Source organism: Scleropages formosus, chromosome 23 (genome assembly GCF_900964775.1).
Source record: "Scleropages formosus chromosome 23, fSclFor1.1, whole genome shotgun sequence".
Taxonomy (NCBI): domain Eukaryota; kingdom Metazoa; phylum Chordata; class Actinopteri; order Osteoglossiformes; family Osteoglossidae; genus Scleropages; species Scleropages formosus.
This window is the reverse complement of record NC_041828.1, coordinates 18,573,048-18,592,168: the sequence shown is the minus strand read 5'-3', so window position 1 is coordinate 18,592,168 and position 19,121 is coordinate 18,573,048. Positions and strand designations below refer to the sequence as shown.

At 44.0% G+C, this 19,121-nt stretch overlaps 1 protein-coding gene across 6 annotated transcripts in view; it reads right to left on the bottom strand.

Annotated features, from left to right (window-relative positions):
* The window catches only part of LOC108919304 (zinc fingers and homeoboxes protein 2-like), a 28,508-nt gene extending 10,239 nt beyond the window's left edge, over window positions 1-18,269 (bottom strand). For 3 of the 6 annotated variants that reach the window (XR_003797267.1, XM_029248147.1, XM_029248152.1), the window contains exon 1: window positions 18,107-18,269. The gene's annotated coding sequence lies outside the window, so the exon portion shown is untranslated. Of the gene's footprint in view, window positions 1-4,827; window positions 5,081-16,973; window positions 17,320-17,485; window positions 18,054-18,106 lie in introns of those variants that run through there. The other 3 variants (XM_029248150.1, XM_029248149.1, XM_029248151.1) reach the window with 3 other exon arrangements.
* Window positions 18,270-19,121: the final 852 nt, after the last annotated feature.

Here is a 19,121-nt window from a genome sequence, read left to right as displayed (position 1 = left end):
AGAAACATTATCCATTAAATGCATTCATTTAGCTGATGTTTTTCTGCAAAGCAACTTAGAATTACTAAACCATTTATACAGCTATTTAGTTTTTACTGAAGCAACTACTGTCTAGGACACTCAAGGGTACTACAGTAGGAGGTAGAATTCAGACCTGCCACCTCTGAGTCCAGAGGAATCAGTCCTTGCCACTATGCCACCTGGTACCCCATTCAATGGAAAAATATGCACAGATATAATTATTCCTCTGAAGGACTCCTATAATGAAGGGGAAAGTTCCGGTGTGAGTTGCAGCAACACAAACTCCCATCACATGAACCTCCTAACTGCCCCCGGTACCCCCAGTCCCCTCCATGCCAACCGCAGGGGTTTATGGGTGGTTGGGATGCTACTCACTATGAGAAGAACAAAGTAGGCCACAGGCACTGTATTTGTGGTTAGCTGTGTGTGTGAGAGAGAGAGAGACTGATACAAAGTGACAGTAAGTGAACAGAAGGAATCTGCCCTGGGAGTGCACACCCCCATGCATCCGAAAACATGTGGGGGTTTTTGTGTGTGTGTGTGTGTGGCTACATGGGCGCATCATACCGATCTCTGACGTTCCCGGGAACAGTTCCTATTTGGCGCCAAGGACAGTCACTGTTTGTAATGCAGACTGTCACTCTTACTGTGTGACACTTGCTTTTGTCATTTCATAATGAGCGGCTGCTTATCTGTTATGCGGAGGCCTGGCGTGGCATACTAATCCACAACACAAACTCGGTTATCTCACCAGATTCTATATTAGTAAGTCAGAATAGCTCCTACTTAAAGGAGCAACGCAGAGCAGCATAAAAAAAAAACGAACGAGAGAGAAACGCATTCTGAAACACGGCTATGGTACCGTCTCTTTTCTCACGGTAACTAGTAGAGTCGACACTAAGCCATGTTCAAAACACCGGATTCACAATTCTTTCGAAACTTGCTACCTAGGCTTACCGATTTTGGTTCAGAGCCTTACACAGTTAGTCAATCTGTTTTATTGTTGTCTGCAAGAGACTGGACATTCTGCTACGGGGCAACATGACACCTGGGACATAATAACTTACATATTGTCTGGAAGAAAGCTCTTGCAGCCAGCACTAGAAGGTCAAAGATGGGGAAATGGGAACATCTGTCCACAAACGGAGATGGCAATCTATACAGGCACATAAAGACACTTTCTACTTTTTGCCTTAGTTAAGTACAGCTTTTAGGCCACCTTTTTTTCTCCATTTTTTTTTCAAGAGCAAAGATGTGAAATGAGCTGGTAGTTGGTACAACAGAAGGACTCCAGGTTTAAAAATTTTTGATATAATGGCCCTAGAAAACTTATACCCATGTCCGGTAAGTGGACCAATGGCGTATTACAGACTTTTCCCCAAAGATTTATAAGTCATGAGTCCATCAGGCACAAATTGTATGACAACCTCTTTGTAGTTTTCAAGTTTATTACTTTTTTTCTTTTTAGTTTTCTTTTTGTTCACACACCACTACATCTGAGGCGAGTTTTGAGACCTCTCTTTTTCTGACTCACTTATGCCCTGATCTCGTAAGTGCTGGATAAATAGGTACGTTTATTATGTTGAATAATTTTTAATAACAATTTGTTTAATAATGGAAAAGTCTATATGCATCTAAGGGGGCGCAGTGGGTTGGACCGGGTCCTGCTCTCCAGTGGGTCTGGGGTTCGAGTCCAGCTTGGGGTGCCTTGCGATAGACTGGCGTCCTGTCCTGGGTGTCCCCCCTCCAGCGTTGCGCCCTGTGTTGCCAGGTTGGGACAAGCAGTTCAGAAAATTGTGTGTGTATATGCATCTACTCATGTAATGTATACTAGTTCATACAGTGGAATGTAACAAATTGTACTCAGGAACCACATGTCTGCATCTAAGTGTCTCTTCCAGCTAATGTAATGAACAAATTGTATTTTCTATGAGATGTACGTCGCTTTGGAGAAAATTGTCTGCTAAATGAATACATGTAAATATACTGTATGCGTCTTGTATTTTAACACATACTAACTGTAGAGTAGTTGGAAAAAATTAAATTTCTACCCTAATTTAGTCCTTAACTTCCATCTTCATTATTTTTAATATTTTAAATAATTAAAAAAATATTGTAATGCTTTGATTGCCATTTTCTTTAGACTGTTTTTAAGTGTTTGGAGGGTGTTTGTGGAAATATTTGGGCCTGTCTGTAAAGTCCAGGAACGCATTTTTTTCCCCTCATTAAAAAATGGAGAGAGGACATCTCTGTAAACGAACCGCTTCCAGGAGCGAATTCGGTCCATATGGCAGGGGACGCCTGCATAGTGTCTCTCCATTGTTATGGGGACAGTAACTTCATGAGACACGACTGCGGAAAAATCCATGCGAAGCCAGGCTTTCCAACAGCAAGACCATGCCATCATGGCAGATGTTCACAAAGCGCCGCACACCACCAACGAATGAGAGACACCCTGTATTGGTGCACAGGTGGATTTCCTCTCATTTACACATCCTAAACCTTTAGAACCTCTCTGTGACTGGAGAGTTTGGACGAACATTTTATGGCTCTTTAACACGTTTTGCGGCTAGACTGTACCTTTCTGTCCTTTTTCCATTTTTAAACCAGCTTGCCTGAAACTGGTGATAAAAGGGCCACATTTGGTGTGTGCACCATGTTTAAAAAGGGCCAAATTTATGTTAATGCACTGATGGTCAGCAGCCTTCTTTTCGCATGTAAAGGGCCAGGTGTAAAACTGCCACTTTTATGTACGCTGCAACTTGGCAATTTCATGTTTGTTTATTGACAAACGTGAAATAAATATGGCAGGCTTAGAGCACTCATTAAATGCAGCAAAACAAAAAGGCTTCAGGTCCCCAAATACACGTCACACTGCTAGGTGTGAAATATAAATAGCCATTTTTTGTTCCTTATTGGGAACACAAACGCCCCTGCCCCCCACCTCACCAGCCAAAAAACATGAATGCAGTTTCGAAATGTAAAATTTAGGAGACCTTCATTTTCATACTGTTGTTATAGCAACAGTAGACACTGAGACGTCCCCCTCTGAGCCCACTGCTGCATATTAATGACCTTCTCGCAGGTATTAATTAGGCGAGGCACGCTACAGTGGGCAGAGACCATGTACGCTGCAGTGCTGGGATGAATGGAGGCGGGAGGGGGACGTTGCACCTCGCCTGACCAGGTCGGTCGGCCCACATGACTGGCACCGTTCCCCCGTGCAGGCACTGACGGAGCAAGGCCGGACCGCGCTGATGAATCATGCATGAATCTCCGTCTCGCTGCGTTTCCTGATCTCCTGCGTCAGACTGGGAGGGGCCAGCGCTGCTCTGATACCAGCAGTGCTCCAAAAGCTCAATACCCTCATCCAGACCTGTCAAAAACACAGGCACACACACTGTACATACCTGCATCTCACATTCAACTCCAGTCAACCTCTACATCAACACCTAATAATGATCTCAAAAGGCACCCAATCCCCAACCACCTGAGGAGGTCCCCATGCTGGCTTAGACACCGCCCCCACGACCCTCGGTCAAAAACGAGTGATAAAAATTAGCACTATTCTTACGCTGCTCAAATGTGTAACTCTAAATAAAGGCATATGTAAATACACATCATACATCACCTTCGCTACGCTTCCACCTCTCAGCCGGACACTAATACATTTCATTTAGTCAACGTGAAAGATGTTTCCACACACCCAGCCCACGTTACCGATTTTACTGAAATAATAAATCGAGAGATGTCAAACTTTTATAGCCAACTGCAGCCGCCAGAGCACTGACAGGTTACTGGTTCCCAATATCGAGGTACAGTGTCTTACCACACATGTGAGCAGACAGAGCTTAAAAAAAAATCAGAGAAAAAAAAACATTTTGCATAATTCTTTGTTAAATGCTCTGAGGCAACCTGTTGGGAAGAGCACTATAAAAAAAATAAATTGAATTGAAATTGAATTGAAAAACAGAAGAGCTTGCAGGTTGCTATGGAAACAGCAAACAGCAGGTAGAACTCTTTAATTTCCCTGCAGAAAGCTGGGAGGGGAAAAAGTACACTGCACACAAATTCTCCTGACCAACTTCATGAAGACACAGATCTAAGTACACAGTACTCGGCGGGGGAGACCATAATACGAGCATGTGTTGCCAGTCTTCGTTACCGGAAAGCATGAAGCATGTGGTACAGACAATGCTTCTGTGATGACACCCGTCACACATGCACCGTGTTCTGAGTCACCGATCAAATGCCACGGAGATCATCACCTCCAGCCAGACTGATTCAACCAAAGTTTCAGGCATCTCTGTGGAGCCAGCGAGACCGACTGTCATACCGCATGAGCCTTCACGGCGAATATGCACCATACACTGCTCCCAAGGATCACAGCTCTGTGAGTACTGAGCACCGCCCCACCCCAGTAAAGACGTTTATTTCAAAACGCCAGCCAAGCAGGGAAATATTTTGGCTGCACACTGTGTGCAGCATTAGGCCCGAATCCTGAAAATGCCAGTGTTTCATTCTTCCTTCCAAAGAGCCTGCAGACAAAGAAACCATTTGTTCTGTTTTTGGGAGAGCCATACTGTACTTCGTTTTTTTTTTAAAAGCAACAAGCAGATGATAAAATCACGAGAACAGTCAAACGTGAGGCCCTCCCGCTGTAAGCAAAAATTTAACAGTAATCCAATTGCAGGACAATGCCTGTGGTGAACTGGTGAGCATACTTGGTGAGCACAAGGATGTACAGTGAACTCAGCATGTGAGCCAGGAGGACAGGTGAGCCCTGCGGCCGCTCTGCGGCCCTACCTGCGAGCGCTCCAGGACGAGCAGAACCCCGCTACTCCATTGCTCAGCGTGCAGTGTCATTGGGGTGTCTCAAATAAGGTCTGCGGGGCCTGCTGTGAGGAACGGAGATGATTTCACCTTTAAAACACTAGCAGGAACAACAGGAGCTGTCAATGTAAAATGCAGTGCTTGTTTTCTGCCAGTGGCCCTCAAAACTAGTCCTGCTATACCCCCTTGCATGCTGGTTCCTGTTCTAACAGAACCTGTCATTCATTTTGCCCAATTCAACGATTCATTGAGTAAACGGTCCAACTCCATCACATTACCTGCCATGATTTTTCAGCTGCGCTGCGGTGTTTTATCGAGTAACACGAAGTACTGTAAAATTAGAGCACCTCAAAAAAATGCTCAGAATTTAACGGAAAGTATCCACGGTCACGTTCATTGCACAAGCGCATAGTTGTTAATGTTTGGTAACGAATGTTCGGCCTAATTCAGCATTTGTCAAATCCCTTTGTTCTTTGTGCTGCAAATATCTACCTCTAATAAATTATGTAATGCACATTTTTTTGTACATTAAGTTGTGCATATGTTTTGACACTGTATTATAAGACTGCAAAACTAAACTGAAACAGGAGGCAATTAAATTGCTTTAACCAACCAAGGCTAAGCAAAATGTTACTAGCAGCCACAGGTTATTTAAGATGTAATCATGGGCAGGGGGGGGAGAAATCAGGAAGAAAATATCCCTATTTACTTATTTTGCATCTCCTCAACTAATTCACCAACTAACACTTTCACTTCTACATGATTTGGACTATGCTATTCATTAAGCTAAGAGCTCAGTCAAGGCTCATTACACATGAGCTCAGTTTGAACAAAAACCAGCATAAACACAAGTACACGACGACCAGGATTGAGAAATACTGTCTGCCTTCGGAGCCCTGATGACTTTGAAACCAGCTCTCCGCCAAGTTCACACAGCTCCGGAATCAGTGATAAAACCTTGTCATTATGTATTCACCGTTAATACTATTAAATGATCAAGGCCATTACACAACTGCATTTCAGCATGCAACACACCAAAAACGGAGAGCAGAGTGTCTAAAAATGTCGGAAAAGTAAAATGAGTAAAGATTTAACATGATACTACTTAATTCGGTGTCTGCATTCATCCTTTGTTACTTAATGTACATTGTTTTCTTTCTTTCTTTACAACATCAAAGGCTGGAGAATTATACAATGCTGCCCCCCCAGCCACAACATTCATACAATGGGTGCAAACATTCCTTGACAATTTCACACAACCCAATATTTTGTAGTCATGCTGTCACGAGCGCTGAAGAGCCTCCTAACTTAAATGTCCATCTGCTCTTCACTTTCTTTTAAATACTTTGGCAACTTGTAACTAAAATGGCCGAAACCAACATCTTGGTGTCATGCCATGGTGTCACATACACTTCCATGTGACACTCACGAAGCACAACGAGTGAAAAGAAAAGTCTAAAAAAAAAGTGAGACCCTTTTCATTGCTCAGCTTTTCCTTTTATAGTTTTTTTTTGAATATTTACTGCAACTTTTGTTGAACCCAAGGCAGAGCTTGAAAGAATGATACAATGATGAGATTTCTTACTGTTATGTGGCTCGTGTATACCATTACTGGTTGTACAGCTTATGGAGAAGCAAACTTGTGTCTTTTCAAAAGATCAGCAGCTTTCAAATGTAAACAATGTGGAAGAGTCAATGACACAAAATTTAAAATGAATACTGCGAGCCCAGGTAGAGATGCTCATTCTGAGCTCCATATTGTGGTTCTTTCGAGATTCCTTTGTGACACAGTGATGGCAGTGAATCACAGAACACAAGTGTGTTTGTATCAGCAATGTGTTACAAGTGTAAAGTCACCAGTTTCTTGCCTTTGACAGATGTGGATAGAAAGCCAGCAAGTTTGACACAAGACTGCAACTCGCTAAGCATCTAAAAATTACATTCAATTAACACGTCAAGAATGTCTGAAAATTATTACGTTTAAAGGCTGAAAAGATTTCAGTGTGCAAACACCGTCTTATGAGCTATAATCACTGAGGAATCACGAGCTCAGAAGACTCTGCACTGTCAAAGTACACACTACATGTAAGACACTCAAATACGACTGTAAAGATTACATTTTTGATTTGGTGAAGGTCTGAATCTGTTGGTGAGTATCCACTGCATGTACCAAAGCAACCTGAGCATCTGAAAGGTAAATCCATCGTCAACAACCACTTGTCCAGAGCGGGGTTGTTGCGAGCCGGAGCCTAACCCGACAACATAGGGCACAAGGCCGGAAGGGGAGGGGACACACCCAGGACGGGACGCCAGTCCATCACAAGACACTCCAAGCAGGACTAACCCCAGACCTGCCACACAGCGGGCACCAGTCTAACCAACTGTGCCATCACACCCCCGTTCCAAAGGTAAATTCACAGTGCAATTTAAAAATGTTAAAAATGTTTTCATTACTGTTTATACCCATGTCTGTTACAGTGCCAGATGAGAGGCAAACCAGCGAAGCACACACCGGCTCTACAAGTGCCGGTCAATCGCTCAGCCGACACACAGAACCTTTAATAAGTACACGATCACTCATTCTAGGGCTGTCTGCACTGTGTACATGGTTAAGTTGCTTCACATCAACAGTAGTTACACTACAACTAAAAAAAAAAAAAAACCCACTCCTTTAGTATTTCCCCTCAATACTCAGTACACCTCAGGTTTAAAAAAAAAAAAAAAGGACTATTACAACTGTGTGAAAAGTTAAGGGTGCTCTGGGGGCCCTTAATGTCAGCACTGTTTTTTCTGTCGCTCCAACGAAAAATTCAGTGTCGTTCTTGTGTCATAAAGGAAACCTGGAGAGGAGGGTGACAGCATGAAAAAAAAAGCAGGATGCCATTCAGATGAAACCACCCTTGAATGTTGGGGAAAATTTAACAACATTTCATGAACTTTTCCCACAATGAGGAGGGGCTGAGGCTGAGTGAGTATGCCCACCCTGTCTCTGTGCTCCTCCCCTTCTGGTCCACCCTACTGCATGCAGCCTGATGTCCTTCTGAACCAGGTTAGATCGAGAAAGTCTGCTCTCACGGGTGTCTGCAGGGGCCCAAAAACCTGTGTGGCTTTCATGCTTTCTTGAAAACAGAGGGCAGTTACCTAGGAAACTCAGAGCAAAAAATAGGTGGCAACCATGAAGGATTCACCAAATATGACCATGTGCATCTTCATGTAACTGCACTCATCTCTCATTAACTTTTCACAGCCCAGAAACAGCTGATCCGACTAACATTTCTTTCAACACACAGTAACTTATTTTGAGGCTCACACCCAAGAAAGAAGTGCAACTGCATCGATTGTCACCGCAGTGGTGACCCAGCATTTCAATAATGAACACCTACCTCCTCCATTGAAAGTAAGCCTTGTCATCTTAAATTCAAGATCTTGTATTCTGGGGATCTTTATTCCCTTTTAATTAGGGTTAGCACTTAAGCAAGACCACAGACCCATTTCTGTTGTGGGATTCAAGCCTTTGATGGTGATGACAAGAAGCAAAAGGCATGTGGCCTGCTGTACAGTCATGTCAACCCCCAGTAAGCACGGGGGTGGCTGTTATTTGAAGGCGGGTGACCGGCACCATTCACACATGGTCATTAGTGCCTTTGTGGAGAGCCTTAAATACAGATAGAGCAGAATCCTCCTTTTCAAATATAATACATTTGCAAATACAATGGATGATTTTTTTTTTTTTTTAAAAATTATACCACAAAACTGTCAAATTTTCCCTTAAATTATCTAGAAAAACATAACCACTTGTGCACTTGTGAATAACTGCCTTTATTAACTACCATAAGTAATGGCAACCAAACTCAGGCACACTTCTCTCCTCTCGGCTGGTACAAGAGTCAGCAGTGTCACAACCATGTTTCTCTACACATACGTTTCCAAAATACTAACATTTCTTTAATCAACTTTGGAGCATGCGCCCGGACACAGTGGTGACTGTGTAGAAAAGCTGGGTCAGCCGCTGTAAAGTGGGACAGAGAGTTGGCACAGTGCAGCCATGTTCACTGCTACCACAGGGCTCTGTGTGTGTGTGTGTGTGTGTGTGTGTGTGTGCGCACGCACACAGCCATCGTGTCTCTTCACTCTGCTCTACTTCTCCATAAACGCAACGAAAGTTTTAGAGCCACAGCAGCAAAAACAACAATGACACTTGTAAACACCATACAAGAAAATTTAACATTAAGTGTAATTAATGTAATGCACAAATTGTATTTTTACTGAGATGTACATCGCTTTGGACAAAATGAATAAATGTAAATGCTCCGACCATCTATCACATTCTCAGACTGCAACTGCTCTTTGTTTGGAGAGTAAAGAAACAATCTCACTGCTGCATTCAAAATGCTTCTAGTTCAGGTACATTCTAACATGTACCACAAAACATGACATTTAAAATATTATTTAAAGAAACTAGCCATTTAAAGTAATAATTACCTCAAGTAAATGTCATCAGATTGTTTCTAATAAGGACAGGCCACCAACCAAAACTTCAACACAGGCACAAAATCACTAACACGGATTAAAGCGGAACATACACCTAAAATGTGATAATTTTTTTGAAACTGTCAACAGGATGTGAAAACTGAGATACCATAGAGCACAACTCCAAGTTAATGCCACTAAACACATTTACAACTCTCAACCCCCACACACTTCGCCAAGAAGCAAAGGCAGCACTACAGGCCTCGAAGTTCTCCGTTCTGTCCCAAACTATCCCACAAACACATTTATCAGTCATGTGTGCAGAAACCTCTACACCTTTTGCTTAGAACACAACAAAACAAATGTGTTTAAACACACTGTATTAAAACAGCTGGAGACTGAAGTCATTTTCTACATGTGGAATTTCCCCCTCAGAAAATTACCAAAGATCAAGGGTTTTCAGCTCAGGTCCTGATGACCCCATCATGTGTACGTTGGCTTTTCGCTCCAGCTAACACCCACATTACTAATGCTTGCTCTACCTGTTTACCGAAACTGCATCGTTCAAACAATGTTACACTGAAAGCAGGAGTCGAAAACCTCATTTTCTGCATCCATTTACACTCATTCATTCGGCTGGTAATTTTTCTGGAGCAATTCAGGGTAAGTACCTTGCTCAAAGGTACTGCAGCCAGAGGTGGGGATCGAACCTGCGACCTTTGGATGTGTTTTATTCCAAGAATGCCTGACACAATGACAAGGACTACAAGTGCTATTTCTTATAAGCATCGTTAGGCCCGGGTACAACGGCTACAGGAAACTAACTGCTAACATTTATAACAACTACAGCAAAAACCAATTACACTTAGCTGACGTTTTTCTCCGAAGCGACTTACAACATTAAGCGACACACCCTTTTATACAGTTGACTTTTTAGTGGCACATTTTGGGGTACCTTGCTCTTGGGTATTACAGAGGAGATGGGATTGGAAACTACAATCCCCAAGTCTTACTACCCCAAATGTCACACATCACATGGAGAAGAATACTGAACAAAAAAAATAATGGCCCTCAGTTTGTCTTAGACCACACTACTATTCAGTTTTACGGCACATTTTTTCCAGAGAACCCAGGTTTGGCTGTGTCACCATAGCATTTGGAGCAGAAATTTCACGACCGAATGTCCTTCCTTACACCAACCCTTACCATTTGCCTAGGCTTGGGACCAGCACTCACTACGGGTAACTCAGCAGCACCAATCCACCTGAACTGCATGCCTTTGGAGTGTGGGAGGAAACCCACACAGATATGGGGAGAACATGCAAACTGTACACAGAGAGGAAATCAACAGTACTTGCTGCACCACCTTATCTCATACACATAATACGTGTGTATTTGTATGCTATATGTATGTCTTACGACCATTTTACCTGGATTTCTTTGCACACGGCACATTGCTGTCTGTCAGAGCTTGAAGGAAGAAACGGTGTCTAGTGCTTGCTGTTACCCACTGACCGGTGGATCACCATGCCAGTCATGGTTTGGCAGATGGATCCAAACGGCAGTTTGCAGCACTGGCCACTTAGAAATCCAGCCACCATTCAAAGAGCAAACATCAAATTAAATAACACTTTGCTCAGTTGTACCCAGAAGTGTCTTAAACTAAATTTTACAACCTCAAGTGATTACTTCATTGTCCAGGATGCAGCGAATTTCAAGCCAATGGACTGTTTATGTTTGCGTGTATTTAACTGGGTTTTCTCTAAAGAGACTTACGATATGAAGCTGCTTATAACTACTTCCCAATTTATAAAGCTGTCTAATCTTTACTGGAGCAATTTTAGAGTAAACAGCTCCTCAGGGGCACTAAACGAAGAGGTGGGATGCCAACTGCAAAGCATCAGCTTTAACCACTATGCCACCTGCTGCCCTGTTACACACTAGATGGCAAAACATTAAACACCTAGACAGGCCCCAGGAGCTCCTGAGCCTGCTAATGTTTGTTCCCTGCACTCAGACTATAGGCCACAAAGCTTAGACTGCTGTCAAACTAGCCTGTGTCACAGCTCTATGTTACCAGAAGTCCTAGCTGAGCAACAAACAAATCTCCTAGGCAGGGTGGGATAAACAGCCTTCAGAGATCTGTAGATCAAACACTCCTGGCCAGTTCTGAGGAGCATCACTGTTCTCGTATGGCACCGCTGGACTTGCAAAAGTGAAAAGATTGCAGAGTTGAGGAAGAGATGAACTGGATGCGCAGGGACAAATCCGAGCCCTTATATTCTCCCTTCACAGCACGACAGCCAAGCCAGCTTGGGACCTGTGAGCACAAGGCAGACACCTTATACTCTGTGCATGTTTTGAGCAACTTGCTTCTTTTTTCTCTACTAACTGCAGGATTCAACGGCAAAATAACTTTACCCGTTGCCCAGCAAGTGCCCAGCTGAGCAAAGGGTGAGAAAGCCCAAAACATATTGTCCACCCTGGGAACATGGCCCAAATAACATTTCCGGGACGTCCACACTACATATGACCAATGGAGGGCAAATTTATTGATGTATAACTAGGGAGGCTTGTCACAAACACAATTTCAACAGCATGCAGATTGAGACTCTGGCTGCAGCAGTGTTTTGGGTCTTTTCTAAAACTTCACAAAGTGGTGCAAGGCAAAAAAAGAAATTAAAAAGGAGTATGAGCACAACACACTTACCAAACACGGACGCAAGACCATTTTAGACATGGACATGTCACAACAGAGCACGTGTTTCACCATGGACAAGTAAAACACATTTATCTAAACATTAGCTGCATGAGCATCCCATCAATGAAAAGGCCATTACTGATGGTGTATACATCAGGAACAGATGGTAAAGCCATAAGGCTCTATGCTGCCAATATAGATAACTACACCTGGATCCTGTCCATAAATTGGGCTTATAGTAGATTGTATTTCACATGGATCATGTTTCCTTTTATATAAAAGTACTAGGCTGTTTAGCATTGTTGCTTTGAATGGTCTTGATGTTGAAACTCTTTAGAGAGAAACTGATACTGTATGGCCGTAGAGACGGAACATGATACAGGGGGGCTGGTGGAGTACTAGGTAATCCTCTGTTCAGCATTTGCAATAAAGCCCGCAAATGCGAAAATCTGTAGATCAACAAATTGTGGCCAGAAAATTCTATCCCTAGGAAAAATGGGGATAAAATGTATGATTAAATTAAAGGCATGACTTCCACATTAGTTACTATTCAGACAATTCAAATGATGTTGTGGATATAGTTATACACTGCCTAAGCAGGCTTACATCTTGCACTAACCAATGAAGTTTGACCTCCTCAAAGTGCTTCAAAGAATTTAGATTTTTTAGGCTACGAAAGAGTCTTAAGAGGTTCAGTCATGGGCTGAAAATGTAAAATAACAGCACAGAATGTTGCATTTTTATGATGTATAATATCATGGGTCTTTCTCACTGACAGTGAAAAACTGAGTCTGTAAGAATGTTATTCACAGCTTTGTTGAAGAGCGCAAATGTGACTGTGCTCAAGAAACCTTGTCAACTACTTTGGTAGTCAGCTCAAAGAAACTGCTGCTTAGCTACCCAGCTAGATATTAAAATCATAGCTGGCAAGGAACTGTATTTCACTTTGCATACTTGTATCAAACAAAGCTAACAAATCACTTTAGCACATACCATATAATAAGTATAACATACATAATGTTACTTTTTATCACTCGTTTTGTCTAATACTAAATTGCCGGTTGAGAAAACCAAGGAGGCGGGCGCGGTAGCGCGGCGGGTTTGGCCTGTGCCCGTTCTCTGGCAGAGCTGGGATTTGAGCACTGCTTCGGGTGCCCTGCAATGGACATAACCTTCCTTAGTTTTCACACACAGACTGAAACTGCTTGTCCCGAGCGAGGTCGCGGTGAACCGGAGCCTAACCCGGCAGCACAGGGCGTAAGGCTGGAGGGGACACACCCAGGACGGAACGCCAGTCCATCGCAAGGCACCCCAAGCAGGACTTGAACCCTAGACCCGCCAAACAGCGGGACCCGGCCAAACCTGCTGCACCACCATGCCCCCACACAGATCATGATATATTTCCAAAAACTGCCAACTTAGTTGCACAGCCAGGGTAAAGGAGATTTAGAGTTGGCACCACCAAAACTATACTGAAGTGCAACATTTATAAGATGAACTGTGCATAGTTTTATATTTAGACACGCAGAGCTGGAACACTGGAGTTACATATGTATGTGATTTAACCATTAATAGTTGAGTTCATCTAACTGCAAGCTATCAGTCTGTGTCCTGAGTTTAGACTTACAGTCGAGCACGATATCGGTGTGGAAAGGTGGTAGCTGACATCAACGCTCAGTGTGATGGATCTACCCAACAAAAGGGAGAGAACACCCTCCGAAGAGGCAATGTAGCACTGAGAAGGCAAAAGGTGACCCAACTTGTAGACAAGACTTTAAAATATTCAGTGTTATTTAAATATCTATACTGTTGACAATGCGTTTGCCAGTGTAACCACACTTCAGAAATGACTGTGAGGGAAAGCAGCCAAGGTCCAGTCCCTTCACACCACAGAAAGCTCCCTGGCAGGGGATGGTCCAAGTGTAAACTGAAGACTTCAATTAACTGCACCGACAAGTTAACTACTAGTGACAAGGCGGTAAAAATCAGTAACTTAAACTGCACTGTTCTCTTGTATCTCGCTTCCATGCGCTGCCTAAAAGATAAGGGTGCTGGCTAAGAAGTAGCTTGAGAGGTGCTATATTATTCTTTCAACTACATACCAAAGTGACCCAAATTCAGGCTAACTAAGTCTGACGACATCATTTTCGGTCATCAATTATAACTAATTTTGTGAGACATTTCTTCTCTCCTCTCATTAGACATACTTGAAAAGGAAAGGACAAGGCATTTACTCTGTAGATGTATTTATCGCAAAATAAATAAAATGAAATAGAATTCAACAGCTTTTTGAAGCAGCAGCAGACAAGATAGGTCAATAGGTCCTCAGTTCAAAGCAGCCAGAATCTCTGACAGCACAGCAGGCTAAAATAGGAAATGGGACTATGTAGGTGAACACCCTTTGGCCGTACATAACCTTGCCGACATGAAGAGATATTGCTGTCTAATAGCACCCAGGCCAAAGCAATGGAAGCATATCAGTCGCGGTTTATTATAAGACTTGTCTTAATCGAAGGAGACTCAAAAAAATGGGCGCTGCCTCCAATCCTGAATACGACCCATGTATCAGACAGATACAACTTCACCGTATGGAATGCATTCCCCAAGAACAAGAGAACTGGTTCAGGTTTCAGTAATTATTTGAAGTACACTTCTCTGGCTCAGCTGCGCACTAATCCCATGAGAATAAACAACTGAGCTTTGAGAATTCAATTAAAATCTGTTACAAAAAAATCTGTCCATTTTCAGAGGGCCTACTGCTAAGCCTTCAAATATCTCTGCCAAAAAGAAGCTTGAAGAACCTGTAAATTGAGCAGGACACAAACTGCAGACCAGAGAGCAAATAATTCGTTATTAATATAGCTTACAAGACTCGGTTAGCGAGGTACATGAATAAAACTCATGACAAGTCCGACACTAAGACACCCGCTGAATGCAGATTTTCCTACGAGAAGAATCTCTCACATTTCCTCCAGAAGAGCTTAAGCTGGTTAGTCTTTCTAGGCTAACTGCTGCATGAATGTCTCCTTGGAACACAATGGGCACCTGCGTCTTCCCTGCAGCTGAGAATAAGGCTCTTTACAGGTCTCCACTAGCTCTCCTGGACAATGCTTGCAGCTCACAAGGCCATCCTTACTGAGAGGCACACAGAGGCCTGTATCGGGACAGCGCATACTTCATTACCTTCATGGCTTCCTCCTATGTACTGGGGGCATTTCAGGCAGCTCTACGAAGCAAAATTAAAGAGTGGTATTTATACAGAAATCCAATGACACATAACATTTAACAGTTGTATTTGCATTTATTCATTTAGCCAACCCATTTCTCCAAACCAACTTACAACATTAAGCAACCTACAATTACTTACTCATTTACACAGCAGGGTAGCTTCTACTTGAGTAATTCCGGAAGGGAATGTTGTGCAGGGGTACTACAGGTTAGGTGGGATTTGAACTTGTAAACTGTGAGTCCAAGGAAGGCAGCTCTAACCTCTACACCACCCGATACCCATTCAATGACATCAGCATGTTGATATTTATTTAGCTGATGCTTTCCTCCAACCCAGGTTATGTTACCATTTTATACATCTTGGTACCATTTACTGAAACTAAGTAGAGGTGCTATAGCAGTAGGTAGGATTCAAACCTGAGTCCTCCAGTTGCCCAGCCACACACTACTACTCTACAAGCTTAATACAACCATACCGTACATTATAAAAATCAGTACAACCTTCATGTAACACTAGGCTGTGCTTTTATTACAATGGATCAACCTCTACTTCAACATCAGTTAAATTTCTGTTTACAGACTAATTTCTCCCTTATTCGCAAATATATTAAAGTGTTCTGATGTGCTACTGTGAGATATAATAGCCGTTTATCTACTTGAATTTGTCAACTTTATCAACAATGAAGTTAACGGCGCTTTGCCATCGCATTTCACATAATGGTTGTCGAAATCAACAAATCAATCACATCTTTCCAATCTTGCCTCCTGCTGAAAAAGATTATGTATATTTTTATTAACTCACTGTGTGCGATAATACATAGTGAGAAATCCCTAAGTGATGTCAGGGAGACAAGTGGGGCCAACCCACCGAAGGCAGTATCACCTCAAAACAGAACGTCAACATTCTCTACATTTAAGTACATAATAAAACTTTACTATTCATAGGAAATTGTGATTTCATAATCTATAATCCACGAAAAAACCCGATCAGCATACACCTTACCACACCATTTTAGGCTTTTGCTCTTTACAATCAATCACACCTAAAAAAAAAAAAATGCAGCACTCTTTCCTCTAATTATAGGTTGCAGGCTAGAAATGAACTTTCTAGTGCATCTTTTACTAAATATACTGAATACTTTTTGATCATGTGTGTGATGTATTTAATAAGACCACAGGTGCTTTCCAAATAGGAGAATTGTTTTCTAAAAATCACTGGGGGGGGTAAGGACCTACATCAACAAGAATGCCCAGCAGCAGTCATATCCATAGCGCAGTCACAACTTTATACAGGATATATATACATTCAATAAGTGGGAAACACAGGCCGGGCCGCAGCACAACTTGCTCCGTATAGTACAGTATATTTCTGTAGCGTGTGTGTCGGAGCCCCGACGCCTCGGTCTATCCGAGAGCCGCACACAGGTTAAAGCGGGGGCGGGGACTTCACCGTCTCCCAACTTTGCAGGGTTCTAGTTCTTCTAAGGTTAATTCTGATCGCCTTGCAGAAAGTGAAGGTAATGCCAGATCTCGGGGTGTCGCTGCGAAAACGTGGTTAAAGGTGTCACTGAACTGAGCTGGGAAGGCAGGAGCACCGAGAGGCAGCAGTGTGGACACGTCTCTCTCTCCAAGCTGCCTGCGCGGTGATTTACCCGCTCGCACAGCCTGGTAACTTTTACCCAAGCAACTCGCGGTGAGCATCTTGCCTCAGCGTACTTACGGCAGCAGGAGGAGGTGCGATTCGAACCCAGTCTCAGGCTGCCCGGGTCCTTCGAGTGCAGCGAGGCGGCAGCGCTAACCACTACGCCACCCGCCGCCGCGCTATTCCACTCCTCCACGTCACTCCGTGCGCGCTCCCAAGTCGGACGGGGGTCGGAAATCTCCACTCGGCTCCTGCGTGTCGAGCTCAAGCGCCGGCGCGTGCCCGCCGCTCCGGGTACCCGGCCCGGGTATTGTGTGCGCGCCGCCGAGCCGCCAGACAGTGAATGGTGGCAGGGGAGGAGGGGAGGCGTCACCGCGCCGCCGCCGCCGCCAGCCGCCACCAGCCGCAAATCGAACCACTTCGCCTCACGATACACTACTTACCCCGTTAACGGCTGGTTACTGACTAGTGAGCCTACTTGAGGAACTAACCCGAGAGGGGCTGCAAATCAAATGTGCCAGCGCAGTGGCGGCGGCTGAAACGAACGACGGAACGGAACGGCCGAGCGCGGGGACGCGACGGGTACTTACGGAGCTCGCCGAGCGCGGCCACAGGCACAGTCGCTGCCGCTCGCCAAAGGCACGCGTGACAGTGGCCAAAACGGCTCTTAATTCACTCCTGGCGACACGTCCTTAGCTCGTTCGCAGGCAGGCCACCGTAACGCCATTTTTAAATCGGAAGCCATATTTTCGGCGACTATTTCGACATCATTAAAAAAGTAAGACCGAGACGCGCTTTTCCCCCCTCAGACGCCGCCCGGGGCTCGCGAACTAACTGGCGTGCGCGCGAGGGAAACTTCTCCCGATGTTGAGTAACAGCAAACACTTTAGCCGAGCAGCTAACCCGCCCCGCGGCACAGGAATTCGTTTCTTGTGCGTGTAGTGTTTTGTTTTAGCTTGACGGCTAGGCGGCCAGTTCGCCCGTAGCGCAATTTTTTTTTTGGGGGGACAGGCGAAGTTGAAGATGCTGCTAGCCTCGCTAGCCGCCGAAGTTGCAGCGCCCCGCCAGTGGCGCGAGGGGCGCGAGCTTCGCTGAGCGGCCGCCGCGCAACTTCAGTCCGGCCGGCCGCTCGCGCGCGCGCGCGGACTTGTTTCCTCACACTGTCCCCTCGAAAGCGGTCCGTTAAACACAGTGTTTTGGCACATTCTTACCTGCCCACTACATTCGTGGCGCTCGGTGGGCGATACGGCGGTGCGTTTCCACAACAGTAACAACAAAAAAAGAGGAAAAACGGACCCAGCTCCTTCCCAGCGTAGCGAAACAAATACGGTGATTAATTGTAAAGATTTTGTTACTGAATCCTAAAGACAACAGTGTGGGAGGGGGGGGCACTTCTTTCACCGGGGGAGCTACGCCAAAACCACGTGACTCCTACGTCAGCACACTAATTTGCATACGAGACCCAAGTTACTTTCATCGCGGAGTTTATGAATATTTCACTTTTTTTTTTCCCTACGCGAAATAAGAAACTCTCGTCAGGTGTCAATAGTCCACTAAGGCGTGTGACGTCACCGTCACTGGGTTCTTGCAGATGATCTCCTGGGTGAAAGTTGACCTGCAGTTATGTCATCTCCTGATTCTGAAAACGTTCGATAATTGGATACGAAAATAGATTAAAAAAAAAAAAAAAAGACAGACTCCGGCGTCACATTAAACAAGTTGGAGTATAAATAAATAAATTGATGTGCTGTGTGTACAGCACAATATTGCTGTGTTTTTGTACAGCTCAAGCGTCAAGGGGACTGGATGCATGACTTATTTAACATGTCAAACAAAATCATGTATTTTTAATCTGTCGCACATGAAAGAAAGTAGGTCTAATTTGAGCGATGCTGCATCAAATGTGAAGTGACTTCCCCGAAACAGCCTTCCTTGTGCAATTAAAATTATTCCACAGTACAATTACAGCATCAATCGGCGTCCGTTGTACTGAGCTGTATTATATATCAGTGAGTATTACAATAACTCACTTAATTGTTTCAAAAAACGTTTTCAATCTTTCCCGACAGTGTAAACAAAGAGTGTCAGTGAATAGTCGCGTGGGTTTCTGAAGAAGCGCTGAAAATGGACATTAATGAGCAGAAACCACTAGTCTTTGCGGAGGTGTCGAGACATGATTGTGTCAAACTGCATAACGGTCTGATGACCCCAGTCGAAGCCCGGGGG